A 16421-nucleotide genomic window follows, 5' to 3' on the forward strand; every position below is an offset into this window, starting at 1 on the left:
CCCTGTGGCAAAAGCCACAGTGGTGTCACTTTTAAGAAGAGCTGAAATCAGTAGGTGCTGAGCACAGCACACAATAGGAATAGAATTACCAATTCTGACTACTTAGTAGACTTGGTAAGTACCTTAAAAGTGAGCTATTTTTCTTACCCTTTTGTCTGCTCTTAGAAAATTCCCCTCCTGACTTCATTCCCATCTGCTCCCTGAGTTTCTCATTCTATTTTGTGTGTATCAGAAGGACCCATAGCAAGTAGGAGTCGAGGTCATTCATGTGAATCCTGAATCTGGGATGGTGAGGCGGTGTCCCCAGGGCCCTCGGTGCACTCCGTCTGCTCTCAGAGTAGTTCTTGTCTCTGCGACAGGTTGTAACCAAAACCACAGTAGAAATATCTATTGGTGATTTTATTTTCTGAATCACACACTTCCTCATGCTCCCCATTCATGCTCAAATCCTTTTTTCCAACCCTAACTCTTGGCAGCACAGCTCTATTTTCATCTATAATTGTATAATTTACAGAGAATTAGAAAAATATATTCTTTTACTGTGTATCCCTTTCAGATTATCAATATGACCTAGTGAGATACACTAAATACATTCATAGCGCTCTCTGTCCCCAGTTCTTGGCACAGAGCTCCTGACACCCTTCTCAATGCCTAAGTGACACCAGAACTACGAGCATCTGTTGTTATATTGAGGTGACTGATTTGAAATTTCATCCCCACCAGACATCCAGAGAGGGGCAAGAGTCTGGAAAAAGAGTAAGTAAATCATGCCTACCTGAAGCCTCCAGAAAACATTCTTGCAGGAGGGGCTTCAGAGAGTTTCTAGGTGGGTGAGCACATCCAAGTGTGGGAGGCTGAGGCACCTTAACTCCATGGGGACAGAAGCGCCTGTGCCTGGGACCCTCCCGGACCTTGAGCTATGTATTGCTTCATGTGGCTGTTCACCCATAACCTTTATAATACCCGTTAGGATAGTGGAAACATTATTGTTTTTTGTTTTGTTTTGTGATGTGAGCCACTCTGGGGAATGAAGTGAACCTGAGATGAGTTGAGGGAACCTCCATTTGTTTGGCTTCTGAAGTGAGTTGGGAGCAGTGTGTGGCCCTGAGCCTTTGTCTGTGGGATTTGACACGAGTGGGTAATAATTGAGCTGCATTTCCGGGCACCCAGCAGTGTGGAAAATATCTGATTTGAGGCATCCACCCATCCAATAACACACATGCTGGGTGACCAGGACTATTGTGAGAGCGGCAGTAGTGAGAGAGTAAAGATGAAAGGAGGAGGACTGCACTGTAGGTGATTTAAAAGTGGACCTCTGTTGAATTTAACCTAATAACCTAAGGTCTTGGTTCTTTAGAGAAATACAGACATCAGACCATATGCAAACTGTTCCTTTGCTGTTTCTATGTGAAAAGGATACTGTCACAGGGATACTGTCAACTTTCTGTTTTACTTGAAGTGATGGATAAAATGCATCTCCTGATAAGTTGGCCTTGGACAGGTTGTGTTCTGTAGAAATTTCAGTAGTGCCTCTGTGCTTGTGACCATCTCTCGGGAATCCTGGAAGGCATCGGGGAGCCCCTGGAACATTTCTGTTAGCTTTCATCTGAGAGAGTGATAGCATGTGTTTTGATCACACCCATCAGAAACTTTAATACATTCTACAATGTCATAGAACTTGTTTAAGGCCAGAATTTGAAATTTTAGAAGTGAGCCACAGACCTGGCTACACACTTCCTAGCAGCAGCCTTGAAGAAATTTGGGGACAGAGCACCAGAGTGGGAGAATTTGTACTAGCGTTCAGCCTCTGGGTGCTGCCAATGGAGGTTTCAGAGGCTCGAGGTCTTGTGAACCGAATTCTGTGTGGATCCTGATGAAGGGCCTGTGAGTTTGGTGAAGAAGGAATGCATGCGAATGTCCTCATTTGGGGATTTATGTGGATTTGGTCTTTGAAGTGTCTGGGCATTAGTGTGGGTCACTTGATTAAGCCTGACTCTGAAGAGTTTGAGAACTGAATGCCTGAAGGTCAAGGCCTAAGGGCCTCAATCATTTCTCCTAGGTTTTTTGAGTGAAAAGTTGAATGTGTGAAGCATGAACAATGCTTGTCTAGATTAGCAATTTAATTTAAATTTAATATAAATCATATGTCAGCATATGTGTTCCTCTGCTAACTTTCAGATTGAACTTCAGATCACTGGGGAGTGCAGGGTTTGTGTAGGTGTGAAAAATTAAAAGTCTTGAAATTTTGAGAACCATAGATAGCCCCAGGCTAGTGGGAATTTTGAAAATCAGATTTTGGATGTTGAAAACATCTCATTCTTTTAAATCCAGGTGGCTTAAGTTTCCTGTTCAAAATTTGTCTCCTAGGATTTGAGGTCTTGCTCCTTGCCATGTGTTCTCACTTTGGGTCAGATCAACCCTTCTGAAAAATTCAGTCTTCTACTTCCACGTGACACAATGTCATCATCCAAGTAGTTCACCATGATGAAAGTCTGTTTCAGTAAGATAGGAAAGGTTTCTTTGTTTGTCTTATATGTCAGTTCTCTTTTTTTTATATTTTTATTCAGGTTTTTGGACAAAACTAAACACAACCATTTTTCTAAATTCTACTCATTAGCGAGATCATTTTACTATAATAGTTTTTTAGACAAATTTCCTAAAACTTTGAAATCATGTATAATATCGTGCATCGTAGAATCTGCCTGTTTTCCAACATGTTTATCATTTTTGCTGTTTCTCTGTAAAATAGGAGTTCCTATTTCTTCACGTTATCATCAGCATTTCATATTTTCTGGAAATGTTTTGTTTGTTTTAGGAATTCTAATAGCTGAGTACTTGTATTAATCACATTGCAGCCTGACTGGGCGGTGGCGCAGTGGATAGAGCATCAAACTGGGATGCGGAAGACCCAGGTTCGAGACCCCAGAGGTTGCCAGCTTGAGTGAGGGCTCACCAGCTTGAGCCCAAGGTTGCTGGCTCCAGCAAGGAGTTACTCGGTCTGCTGAAGGCCCGTGGTCAAGGCACGTATGAGAAAGCAATCAATGAACAACTAAGGTGTTGCAATGCGCAACGAAAAACTAATGATTGATGCTTCTCATCTCTCTGTTCCTGTCTGTCTGTCCCTGTCTATCCCTCTCTCTGACTCTCTCTGTCTCTGTAAAAAAAAAAAAAAAAAAAAAAAAAAAAAAAAAAAAAAGATAATCACATTGCAGTGTTATATTGGTGCTATATTTTTCTTTTTTTTTTTTTTCTTTTCTTTTTAAATTTTTTTTATTTATTCATTTTAGAGAGGAGAGGGAGAGACAGAGAGAGAGAGAGAGAGAGAGAGAGAGAGAGGAGAGGCAGAGAGAGAGAAAGGGGGAGGAGCTGGAAGCATCAACTCCCATATGTGCCTTGACCAGGCAAGCCCAGGGTTTCGAACCAGCGACCTCAGCATTTCCAGGTTGACGCTTTATCCACTGCACCACCACAGGTCAGGCGGTGCTATATTTTTCTAATAAGAAAAGTTGTGGACCATAATTTCATACGCTTATGTGCCATCTCATCTGTGAAAGAGTGTCTGTTCAAGGAAATTTCATGGTTTCTTTTTATAATAACTTAAAATTTGTATTTAGGAAATTAACTATAACAGAGTGACATTGATTAGAGTGCCTAGGTTTCAGGTTAATATTTCTATGTATTTAAACTGTTGATTTTGTTGCATACCCATCACCCACAGTCATATCATTTTCCATCACCTTAAATTTGTCCCTTTTTATACCCATCCTTTCATAACCTCCCAATGTTTTTAAATTATAAACCTTTAGGAATTCTATGTTCTGGATACTATTCTTTTTATTTTTATTTTTTTAGATTTAATTTATTTACTTTAGAGAGGAGAGAGAGAGCACTTGAAGGAGGGAGGAGCAGGGAGCATCAACTCCCATATGTGCCTTGACCAGGCAAGCCCAGGACTCTGAACCAGTGACCTCACCATTCCAGGTCTACGCTTTATCCACTGCACTACCACAGGTCAGGTAGATACTAATCTTTTATCAGTAAAAATTTTTTGATGAATGTGTTTAGATTATATTAATTTCTTTATTTATTCATGCATGCTAATGATTCTCTAAGTGTCCCAGCATCATTCTTTGGAAAGGGAATTTTTTGAAAATCAAAGATTTTGTACCTTTCTCAATAAAATGCATCTCCTGCAAAGTATGTCTTGGACATGTTATAGATTGTATAAATTTAAGTAGTGCCTCTGTGCTTGTGACCATCTCTTGGGAATACTGGAAGGCATCGAGGAGCCCCTGGAACATTTCTGTTAGCTTTTACCTGAGAGAGTGATAGCAGGTGTTTTGATCACACCCATCAGAAACTTTAAGGCCAGAATTTGAAATTTTAGAAGTGAGCCACAGACCTGGCTACACACTCCTCCTAGCAGCAGCCTCCAAGAAATTTGGGGACAGAGCTCCGGATTGGAAGTGGTTTGTACTAGCTTCAGCCTCTGGGTGCTGCCAATGGAGGCTTCAGAGGCTTGAGGTCTTGTGTACACTCTGAGTGTATATGATTTGTGTAGGTTTTTTTGTGGGATCTGTATTCTGCTCCATATATCTGCACATTTATGCTTTCACAAGAACTATCAATACTGATACTACATATAAGTGTAGAAATCTTTTGATGTGGGCTCTGTATACTGGTTGTTTTTGGTCAAAACTATTCTTGTTATTTTCAGTGTAAAAACCCAGCAAATACTACCTTTATCAGAAGATCAGATATAAGACATTTTGATATTTTTTACCCCTAGTTAATTGTGTGATAAAGACTTCAATTCTGAGGTGTCTGTTCCAAAATGCATTACCACTGTTTAATGAGGCAAACTTAGTACAACACACAAAAAAATGGATTAATAAACAAAATACCTCATCAGTACTCCTGAAGTTAATTCTTATTCCTCTCAAAGTGTATTTCTCTCTGTGGTCCTAAGCCCCAAGGTCCTTCTTTTGCCTCTGTAACTTGTTTTCTAAAGTCCATTCCTTTGATGGCTTGCTTATAACTCTGTTTTTCTCTAAATAAAGTATTCCTTGGCCCTGGATGGTTTGCTGAGTAAGTTAAGAACATTGTCCTAAAACAACTATTCAATAGGTTGTAGGTTTTATTTCTGGTCACGACACAGAGGAGAAGCAACTAGATGATGCACAACTGAGTGTACCAACAAGTGATTCCCTCCCCCTCCCCCCTCTCTCCATTCCTCTGTCTTTTAAAACTCAATAAAAATTAAGTTATGGCTAGATATATCAGTTGGTTGGCGCCCCCTCCCAGAGCACAGAGGTTGCTGGTTTAATCCCGCATTCCAGCGACATGCAGGAGCATCTAGATGTTCTTGTCTTTATCACACTGCCACTCTAAAAAAAATACAATATTTTTTCTTCCAAAAACGTTAAGTAGTCTTGAAAAACACATCAATGTTCTCCTGTCATTCCTAAGGTTAATAAATTTAAAAAATAAGAAAAATTCAATTATGGTTCAGTTTATAGATAATCCCCTCATAATTACAGTCCTGTTTGATAAACTCTTTTTAAATGTATTGTTTTTGGAGAAGCAATGGGGAGAGAGGAAGAGAGAAATATCAATTTGTGTCTCTTTAGATTTTTTTTTCAGAGACAGAGTCAGAGAAAGAGGGATAGATTGGGACAGACAGACAGGAATGGAGAGAGATGAGAAGTTTTTATGTTGTGACACCTTAGTTGTTCATTGATTGCTTTCTCATATGTGCCTTGACCATGGGCCTTCAGCAGACTGAATAACCCTTTGCTCAAGCCAGTGACCTTGGGTCCAAATTGGTGAGCTTTGCTAAAATCAGATGAGCCCGCGCTCAAACTGGTGACCTCAAGGTCTTGAACCTGGGTCTTCTGCATCCCAGTCCGACGCTCTATCCACTGTGCCACCACCTGGTCAGGCCTTTAAATTATTCTTATCAGGGAATCAAACTCACAGCCTTGATCTCTTAGGATGACACTAACCATCTGAGCTACCTACCCAGAGCTCATTATCCAAATTCTTAGTTTCTTCCATGATTTGTTGATACCTTTCTTCTATGTGCTGGCCAGCTCAGTGCTTCTGGACTACACTCTAACCAACCATGCTATCCAGACAGGGGAGGGCTGACATTTAGTAAGTTGAGTTGCGATGTCACCACAAACCAGATTTTATATTTATTATTATTAAGAGAAAAATATTTTATTTTCTAATTCATTAGAGGAGAGAGAGAATGAGAGTGGGGGAAAAACAGGAACCATTGGCCTGTAGTAGTTGTTTCCTATGTGCCTTCACTAGGCAAGCCCAGGGTTGGAACCAGCGACATCAATACTCCAGGTCCATGATTTCTCTACTGTGCCACCACAGGTCAGGCTCCACAATCCATGTTTTAGAAAATTTTATGACTACATAAATAAAGTAATTAAATGATTGTTTTTTTATGTTATTTATGGAAAATTTAATATTTTAAATACAATTCTTTATCAGGTATATATATAATGTGGAAATATTTTCTCCCAGTCTCTGGGTTTTCTTAAATGTTGTGTTTAAAATACAAACAGTTAAATTTAATTAAATCCAATTATCTTTTTCTTTTATGATTCGCCCTTTATTGTCTTCTCTCAGAACTTTGGCTAATTTGGGTTCAGGAAGATTGTCTTCCATATGCTTTTATGAATTTCATACTTTTACATCTTATATTTAAAACTAGGGTCTATTCTGACTTAATTTTTTTATGGCTAGAATTAAGATTCTTATTTTATTTCCCTGCCACTAGGTATACAATTATTCCAGCATCTTTTGATGAAAGACTTATCCCATTGGCTTATTTTCAGACCTTGGTGAAAAAGTAATTGACGGTAATATATTTGGATTCCCATTCTGGTGGTGCCTTTCTCATTGCTGCAGAGAAATAGTGCCTCACTTTACTGGCCTCACTTTTAGTGGCCTTTCCCTAAGTCCCAGTCCCAACGACAATGTTAGATCATCTAGGCCACTCTTCCACTCTGGTGGGTGATGGCCAGCCTCACTCAGAACCCATTTCTCCAAATCTTTTTCTGGTCTTGAAAATTTTAAGAACATTTTCACTAGCAGTTTTTGGTTGTTGTTCCTTTACAGGACGTATGACCTCTTCCCCGTAGAGTATCACTCTCTGCTGTTACATCCACACCCGAACTCGACCATTTCTAAAATTTTAAAAACACCTCTTTTTTTAAAATACAAATTTATAAAAACTGCTGTGACCATATGATATTTTTGCTTAACCCCCAACACAATTTGGCTCAATTCTTATTTTGGTCTGGAAGCTCCAGTTTCTGAAAATACACTTGCTTTCCAGAAGAATCATAGTGTTGTAAAGTACCTGTACTTCAATTCCACAGGTTCACATAGAGACACCAAGTCCAAATGAATTTTGAAGAGTTTTATTAAAGGAGGAGATTTATTAAATATGCCAGCCACATATGGCTGACATGGGGCATTTGCAGACCCAAATCATGTGCGCCAAAATACATTTCAGGGGCTGTTTATATATCCTTGATTACACACAGGTGGGGGAGAGCATGACATCATGGCATAAGCTCACAACATTTGTTCAGGGGATACACAGAAACATTAAGACTTTCAAGGTAACACAATCAAAGATGTTTACAAATCTTTTAGGGTTCATCTTCCCTCCTTTGCCTAGGGGTATGTTACTCTCAGGATTCCAGGAAGGGGGAGGAACCTCAATCACTGTAAGGTGGTATGTAAATTCTGTCTCCCATTGTAAGAGAAGAAGTTTCTCGGTTTTCCTTTATTTTAGATTTAGAACTAAATGACCCATTGTTCTTGCAAGCTAGAAACTTCTACATTCTTCTCCCTCCCCTCCCCAAAAGAAGGATGGGGCAGGAAAGCCTGACTTTTCCTCCTAGAATATCAATATTAATTTTGCAGCTTTTTGGTACCTTACTGCTGCGGACCAGCGCGGCTCCTAATAATGGTGTGGAATTAAGGAAACACACTTATCAAAACAAAAACGATGGGACCGGGAGGACTCTTCAAAATGCCTGGCAGTATCCAAGTGCTCCATAGTCCCAGTTCACTTTATTATATAGTCATATGCAAATAAGGACCCTGATACAAAGTTGCACATCCAAGGCTAAGACAGGAACTCTCCCAAGGCATAAAACAGGATGCATTAGTGAAATCTACCAACCTCTGAAAACAAACAAAGAGTCAGAGGAAGGGCATGTATATTGCTTCCAGCAACCCAAGGAAGCAAGTGGAGTGGGCGCAAAAATACTCAGCATCACAGCCAAATATAGAGATGGAGGGGAGAGAACTTTGCCTTTTGTTAAGCCTCGAATCTACAATGGCTTTTTGTCATTTATGGTCCAGTCCACAACATATCCCCCTTTTTTATTTTTAATTTGTGTGCTGAGATTTTTACTCATCTGATTTCCTAATTTCGCTGATTCTAATTTGGAGGCAGACTGAAAAAATACAGAACAAACACAAAATTAGTATAGTCAATGCTAACAGATACCCAAACAAACATTCTAATACATTACAGTGGTTAAAGCCTTTAAGCAAACTCTTGGCCAATACAACAAGAATCCATAAAAGAGTAGTGTCCTTGTGCCGGGTGGATCCCGGTCGGGCGCATGCGGGAGTCTGTCTGACTGTCTCTCCCTGTTTCCAGCTTCAGAAAAATGAAAAAAAAAAAAAAAAAAAAGAGTAGTGTCCTTAACATGTTCACCAAGTTCAAATTGGCACCAACACCATTCCAAATCTCTGCAAATGCAACCCAACCCCAGTTCAGTCCTTTAAAAGCTGTCACAGGAGCAGGAGTCCAGGAAAGAAATCCAGGAAAAGTCCACATGGCACTGGAATTGCTGTCACACTTCCACACTCTGCAGTTAGCGTCAAAGTCCCACTGACCGCTGCTCCCAGCTGGCAATGACCCAGGTAGACTGGAAAAGCCATCTGCAGCATGCATGAAGACGGAGCTTCGTTTTCTTTAAACTGGAAAGATGAACCCAGGGGGCCCTATACTGGAGCTTTACAGCCATGGGGTGGTAAGGAGAACTTTGGGATACACTAAGCTGGGTGGCAGAGGTAAATTGGTAAGTTGGCAAAAAAGGAAAAAGGAGCTCTAAATTAGGAGTAGGTCCTATCCTAAAATACGAGTGGGGCATTGAGGCAGGAGGAATAAAGCAGAGACTATATTAAACAAAGCAGCAGAAAACAGGACTATCAACACCCACAACAGAGATCTTCGAGGGAAGAATAAAAAATCTGAATATTCAGGCAAGACATAGTTAAGTGGCCCTTGTGTAAATGAGACCAATCTACCAGCTACTTGGAAGAAATACCCCAGGCTCGTCCACAGTGTCGTAGATGGGGCTGACGGCCCTGGGCACCTTTTAGCCTTCAGTGGCAAATCCCAGTATTCTGGGCAAGGTTAGGTCACAGGTGGCTGGAGCAGGGCTGGAAGAGACTGAACCCTCCCTTAGAGGAGTGAGGGGGAAGCCTACCTTCCAGTGTCCCTTCTTCCTCACAACAAAAGCATGTAAGCCTGGCAGGCTTTGGCTTAAATGACCATCCTTTCCACTATTGAAGCAGGGCCCTGATGGAGTTTCAGTTGGAGCGTTGGAGCCTTTGAGGGCGTATGCCAAGAGCTAGTATTTTACCTGATCTCTTTTGGGCTTTTTCTGCCTCTTGGTACCTTAAAAGCCATGCTCAGAAGATCTCGCTGAGGGGTTTGAGGATCCCCATCCGCCTATATAAACCTTTTCCATATATCTGGAGCTATTTGGAAAAAGACAAAACAGTGTTATTAGCTGGATCAAATAAAAGAGGGTAGAAGTTTGCAGGAGAAAAAGATTTGGCATCTCCTGTTCATCAGCATTCAAAAAAAAATTTTTTTTTAAAGATAAGGTAGATTTGCAGGAATTCCAGGATATGACTCCCCCTTTTATATATTTTTTAAAAAATTGACCTTAAATATTTGCTGGGTACACTTTAATAATACCTTGACTTTAAAGATTTTAAGAAATACCCATAATTCGAAAGGTTTGACAAAATACAGTAAATACTTTTGCTACATATTCAGGAGCATTGTCAGTTTTAACCACATCAGGAAGTCCAATAATAGAAAATGCATAGACAATGAGCTATAACATGCACAGCAGCCTCTCCTGTCCTAGCAGAGGCTACCATAAATCCAGAATAAGTATCCACTGTAACGTGGACATAGGACTGTTTACCAAATGAAGGTATATGAATAACACCCATTTGCCAAAGTTGTCCTGGTAGGAATCCTTGAGGGTTAACTCCAAATGAAGGACAGATTGTAGTATAGGACACCTCGGACAGAATTTACCAATCTGCTGTGCTGCTTCCCGAGAAAGTTGAAACTATTTACGTAGGGCTGCAGCGTTCTTGTGATGAATAGTATGAGACCGAATTGCTTGATCTATCATGGTTGCTCCAATAATTTTCTTTTGGGTAGTTTGATCAACAAGGGCATTCCCTTGTGCTAAAGCTCCAGGGAGCATAGAGTGAGCTAGAGTATGTCCTATAAATCATGGAGCTCTATGTTGACATACAAGTCTTTGAAGGAGGAGAAATTGCTAAAATAGTTTATCAGCAGTTGTCCCTAAGACAGCAGTCTCTATAGTGGAAACGACCATAAGTAAATAGTGAGAATCAATTTGGCCTGTAAAATTTGCAAAAGCAATTTGCCATTTAGTGGAAGTTTCCCAGAGCCATTGTTGTTGATCCTTTGAAAAAAGAAACAATAATTTTGAGGCTCAAAACCTATAAGCTCTAAGGGTCGCCTATACCCCTTGATAATCAAGGAGGCGATAAGATCAAAATATGGAGATAAAACTTTTTTAGAAGTAACAGCTAAATGAATCCATTCAATAGGACCTGAAGCTTGCCACAATAGTCCTGTTGGAATGTAACTTAAGGAACAAATTAGTAAGGCAATTGATTCTTCAGGATTTATACATTTTAGTTTTAGTTGTGCTTGTTGCAAGGCCTTTTCTACAAGCTTTAAAGCTTGTTGTCCTGCAGGTGTAAGTAGCCGAGGAGAAGCTGGTTCAGCTGAGCCTCTAAGACTATCAAAAAGTGGTTTCAGTTCCCTGGTAGTTAATTTGAAAGAAGGTCTAAGCCAATTAATATCTCCTAATAATTTCTGGAAATTGTTTAAAGTTTGGAAATGATCTGTTCTGATTTCTAATTTTTGTGGACAAATTTGTTGTCCCTCAATAATTTGTCCTAAATAAGAAAAAGGTAAAGATTGCTGTACCTTCTCAGGAGCTACATAAAGTCCTGATTCTTTCAAAGAATATTCTAGTTGTTGCAAAATGGTCAACACAGTGTCTTTATCTGAATGAGTAATAAGAATATTATCCATATAATGAATTATGTACATCTTAGGGTGCTGCCTTCATACTGGAGAGATAGCTTGAGAAACGTATTTTTGGCACAAGGTGGGATTATTAGCCATACCTTGAGGCAAAACTCTCCACTGATATTGCTCCATTGGAGCCTGGAAATTAAATGAAGGAACACTGAATGCAAAATGCTTGCAATCATAAGGGCTTAAGGAATAGTAAAAAAGCAATCCTTCAAGTCAATAATTACAAGGTGAAAATTCCATGGAATGGCAGTAGGAGAAGGGAGTCCCAGCTGGAGAGGACCCATAATTTCCATAGTCTTATTTATTGCTCTCAAATCTTGTAATAGCCTCCAGTTTCCTGATTTCTTTTTAATGACAAATATAGGCATATTCCATGGACTATTAGATGGTTCAATGTGCCCAAGCTGTAACTGCTCTTGTACCAATTGAGCAGCTGCCTTAAGTTTCTTCTGAGAAAGGGGCCATTGGTCTACCCATACAGGATTATCTGATTTCCAAGTAATTGGGTTTGCACAATGCATTATTGGGGTAGTAGGAGCTACCAAGGCCCCTATGCTAAATTTTGATATCCTAATCCATGCCTTCTGGTATTGGGTGCCACTTCTATGGGGTGAGAATTCCCCACTGTTCTTATCCTAACCCCTTAGTGGGCAAAAATCCCTGATCAAGCATTTGAGTACTGACTAAACTATTAAGACTGACAAGCAACGCTCCCATATTTTTCAAAACATCTCTACCCCACAAATTAACTGGTAATCCAGGGAGCACATAAAGCTGAAAAAATCCAGAATGACCTTCTTAATCTTCCCAACTAGAACTTTGTTGAAGGGGTTTACTCTGCCCTATACCTTGTAATTCTGTGGCTGCTACATGAGTGGGCCAGGAAGGAGGCCAATGTAGCTTAGCAATAACAGATACATCAGCTCCACCAGTATCTAAAAGTTCTTTAAATTTACACCCTTGTATTGTTAGTTCCATTTCAGGGCGTTCCTGACCTATTTTTTTAATCCAATTGGCAAAATCAGAGGAGCCAAATCACCAATTTCCTTGGGACCCCTTTTGCAGGATGTGGCCTGAGAAGCAGAATTAGCATCCTTATACTATTCTTCTAACTGCCTGAATTAGCCGTGAGACAAATTCTTGAAATGACTTATTAGGGCCCTGCTTAATTTTGCTCAATTCCTTTGTTTTGCCTAACTGAGTATAACCTCACACATAACAAGACAATTCACACACAAAAAACACAAGTATAACATATAATTTTGACTAATCCTAATATTTAAATTGCTATTTGGCTCCTAACTCTGAATACACCTCACAATGCACTAACCAAATCAGTAAGTCTTAAGGATCTACATTCTATTCTATTTAAATTTAAATGAGCGCTCCTTACAAGTTCTAAAAACATTTTATTTTTTCTAAATATTAGAGCCAGCATTTCTTTTTTTTTTCATTTTCAACCACTTTATTCAAAACATTTTGCAGCTTAAGATTTTACAATTTAACATTTTACAATTAGAAATTTATCTGCTACTACATAAGTTGCAAACTTTTCAAAACACTACAGAAAATCCTTTATTTCTTTGGATTTTTCTGTTCCATGCTGAGCTCCTGAGATATATTTTTTCTTTCAGCTTCATTTTCATCTTCCTTAGAAGATGATGAATCACACTCCTGACATATCCATCCATAACCGGTTTGCTTAGGAGACTTTTTCAAAGGAGGATCCAAACAGCCAAAATGGTAGCACAGTCTGCATTCATCACACCTGATGAAATTTTCATTGTCTCCAGTTCCTTTGCAAGTTGCACATTCAGTTCGTAAATCTTCAGCTTTAGGCTTCTTTTGTAACACAGATTGCCTCTGTCTCCTCTCTCTAGGAACTCTTTCCTCATGTTTTTCTTCATCAGGAATGAAGCTTTGTTTTCGGCCTCTGGTTCTTGTGTTTCTTATTGGAATCTTCTTGGGCTCTGGAGGCATGTCCTGTGGAACAAATTTCACTGGTTCCTTAATCTGCCTCCTCGGTTGTGTGGTTCCATCTAGTAAGGTTTCCATGGCCATGTCTGCCTCCATGTCACTGCTCCCAGCCTGGTCACATTCTGAATACTGCCAATAACTGTTTTTGGTCTTTCTTGGCATCCTCATAAGAGGAGGGTCCAGACATCCAAGATGGTAATGGAGTTTACAAGTATCACACAACAAAAGAAGATGCTGATCATGGTTCTTCTTACAAATCCCACAACTATAAAGTACAGTAGGAAGAATAGATGTCTTTTGCGTGCCTCCTTCTTTTTTACTTGGTTTTCGCTCCTTGGGTGCTCTCAAAATTGCCAGTATGTTCAACTTCTGCCCCGTGATTCTGCCAAGTAAGGCCCATATTCCTTGCCCTTCACTTCGAAGTTTCCCATTCAGATTTTGTAGTTCTTTTAAAGACTCACACAGCTTATTGTATTCCACATGAAGCTTTTCTTGTTCATTCTCTAATTTATCCTTTATATTCTTTTGTTCAGTCATATTTTCCCGAATTTGAATCATGCGCATATTTCTCTCAAAATAATAATTCACAAAATCAGCAGTGAGAGCAGGTTGCTTGTGCTTTCTCCGTCCATCCACACTAGAGCTAGTATCAGAATTGTCCACTGGGAAGATATCTGTACTGATCCCCATTAGTTCTGCTTTTCGTATCAGTTTACGAATGGCTGAAGCACTGCTAGTGAGTGGTCTGGGCAGCTTTTCCCTGGGAACCCAGTCCTGGGGCCTGGTGGACCGAGCTAGTTCTGCTTTGGCACGATACTGCTAGAGCCGGGCATTGATCCTCGCCTGTGCTCCTGATAAGAGCTGCTTCTCTCTTTCTTGTAGAGACATTTTACAATAGGATTGTAGAGCCAAGCAGTTTTTTCTCTTCCACTTTCTGTCAAACCTATCTGCATGTTGCTTACAATAAGCAAAAAATGGATCTGCTATATCCTCTTCTGCTGCTGCCTCTGAAAGCAGACCTTCCTTCTGGGCACAAGTCACGTGGAAATAGGCTCTGCACATACCTGCATCACAACTAATGCAAACTCCAGTTCTAGCAAAATGAAGGTCTTCACAGAAGCTACACTCCTTGGCACCATATTTGGAATAGTTCATTTTGGTTAGTGTTACTGATCATAATTTGTCAATATCTCCAAATGCTACTCCAGGAACATACAGGGCATAGACAATGTGAACCCATCTTCCAGCATCTGTCTCCTTGAAAATTCCATCCTGATTAGGACACAGTTCACAGCTAGGGGAAACACCACATTTACAGGCATCACAAAACCAAGGTTCAGTGGAGTTTTCAGAAGCTGAACTCATAATAGAGTCACTCTCTCCATCAACTCCATAACAATCTTCATGGACTGTAATGCCACAATTGTCACACTGAATTATTTCATCAGCATCTTCGCTATTATCTCCAAGACAAACAAGCAAATCAGAATATAGTCCATTTTTTGAGAACTTCAGTTTTGACTCTTTTCAAGAATCAGCGAGTCCTCATTGCTCTTGCTTTGAGATAGTGTCAGGCTATCATTGGTCAGTTCTTCATCATCAGCACTGTTTCTGCTAAGAACTTTACTCTTCTTCTTCTTGCAACCCCCTTCACTGGCAGGGCTGCTATGATCTTCATCATTGCCTTCATAATTTTCCTCCTCATCACTCCCACCTCCCTCATCTTCATCATCCTCATTGTCTCCATCACTTCTTCTTTCTGAGATGCAGATCTTCCCTTTCTACTACAGTAGGTCACCAATTGTTGCCATCTTCACTGTCATAGTCATCCATGTCATTCAGTTCTTCCATGGATACAAAATCCAAAAGTGGTCGATTTCAACAAAGATTCCATTTTTTTGGCTCACTGACGTGTTCCTCTGTAGTAGTTGTAGTGGGGACTGAAGTAGATGTGTTAACAACAGGAGGACTTGTGGCTGGTGTGGTGGCAGCAGCAGAAGCAGCCACATTATCAGACACTGTTGCTTTTTCTTTCTCTTTCTCTCTCTCCTTCTCTTTTTCTTTTTCCTTCTCTTTGTCCTTCTCTTTCTCCTTTTTCTTTCTAAGCCTTTCTCCATTTTCTTCTTCTTCCTTCTTTTCCATTTTAATTAACTGTTTTTCTGATGACAGTATTTCTTCCTCTGTAGAATTTTTAAGTTGTTCTTCTTTTACTTTAATATGTTTATTCAGTTCTTTCTCTAAAATATTTTCTTCAGAATCACTACAGGAGCCTTCTCCACTGTCCTTTGAAGAGTCTTCACTTCCATTACCACTCCCTTCAGAATCAAGTACTTTATGTTGGATTTTCACAGTTTGGCAGAATAAATCTTTATAAAACAACATACTATAGTTAAATCTATCTTCTTGTTTATACTTTGGTTGCTCTGCTACCACCCACCATGAAAGCTGGAACGCCCACTACCAGCATTTCCAATTTTTGCATGCAAAAAAAAAATTTAATTCAGGCCTTAAAAACAGACACATTTTGACAACATTAAACAAAGACTAAACAAAAACAAGAATTAGATGAATCAGACAAACCAGAAAGAAACCCGGGATTTCAGAGCACATCCAGATTAGAAAGATGTCTGCCTGATATTAGTCAGGGCATTTTCAGACAGAGGGACTGAAGGATGTGACTAAACAAAATCTCCCCAAGAAAATTTGCTCTCGGCAGCTGCTGGGATATTTTCTATAGTCAGATCCAACACAGGTCCCCTGCCTCAACCTCCAGGCAAAGAACAAGAAAGAAACAAAATGATAGTTCAGAAGACCGCAGTCAAAACATTAAAGAAAATTAGACCATGACAGGAAAAGCTGCAATCTTCCTAATGCCTGAGTCTTCTTTCCATTCTCAAAAAAGTCCAACTTACACAGCAAATAATTACCCCCAAGAGACAAGCACAAGCAATCGCCTTCCAGCCATTTGGGGGAAGAGCCTTTGCCCTAATAGTATCTAATAAGCCAAGTGAAA

General features: G+C 39.9%; 1 protein-coding gene and 1 pseudogene across 2 annotated transcripts in view; one reads left to right on the top strand and one right to left on the bottom strand.

The window, feature by feature from the left end:
- The window catches only part of LOC136399222 (zinc finger protein 615-like), a 265085-nt gene that overhangs the window by 157346 nt on the left and 91318 nt on the right, over positions 1–16421 (top strand). The gene's annotated exons all lie outside the window — the stretch shown is intronic.
- LOC136397118 (PHD finger protein 14-like) lies at positions 12890–15790 on the bottom strand (annotated as a pseudogene).

The sequence above is a fragment of the Saccopteryx leptura genome, chromosome 3 (genome assembly GCF_036850995.1).
Source record: "Saccopteryx leptura isolate mSacLep1 chromosome 3, mSacLep1_pri_phased_curated, whole genome shotgun sequence".
In the NCBI taxonomy this organism is placed as follows: Eukaryota; Metazoa; Chordata; class Mammalia; order Chiroptera; family Emballonuridae; genus Saccopteryx; species Saccopteryx leptura.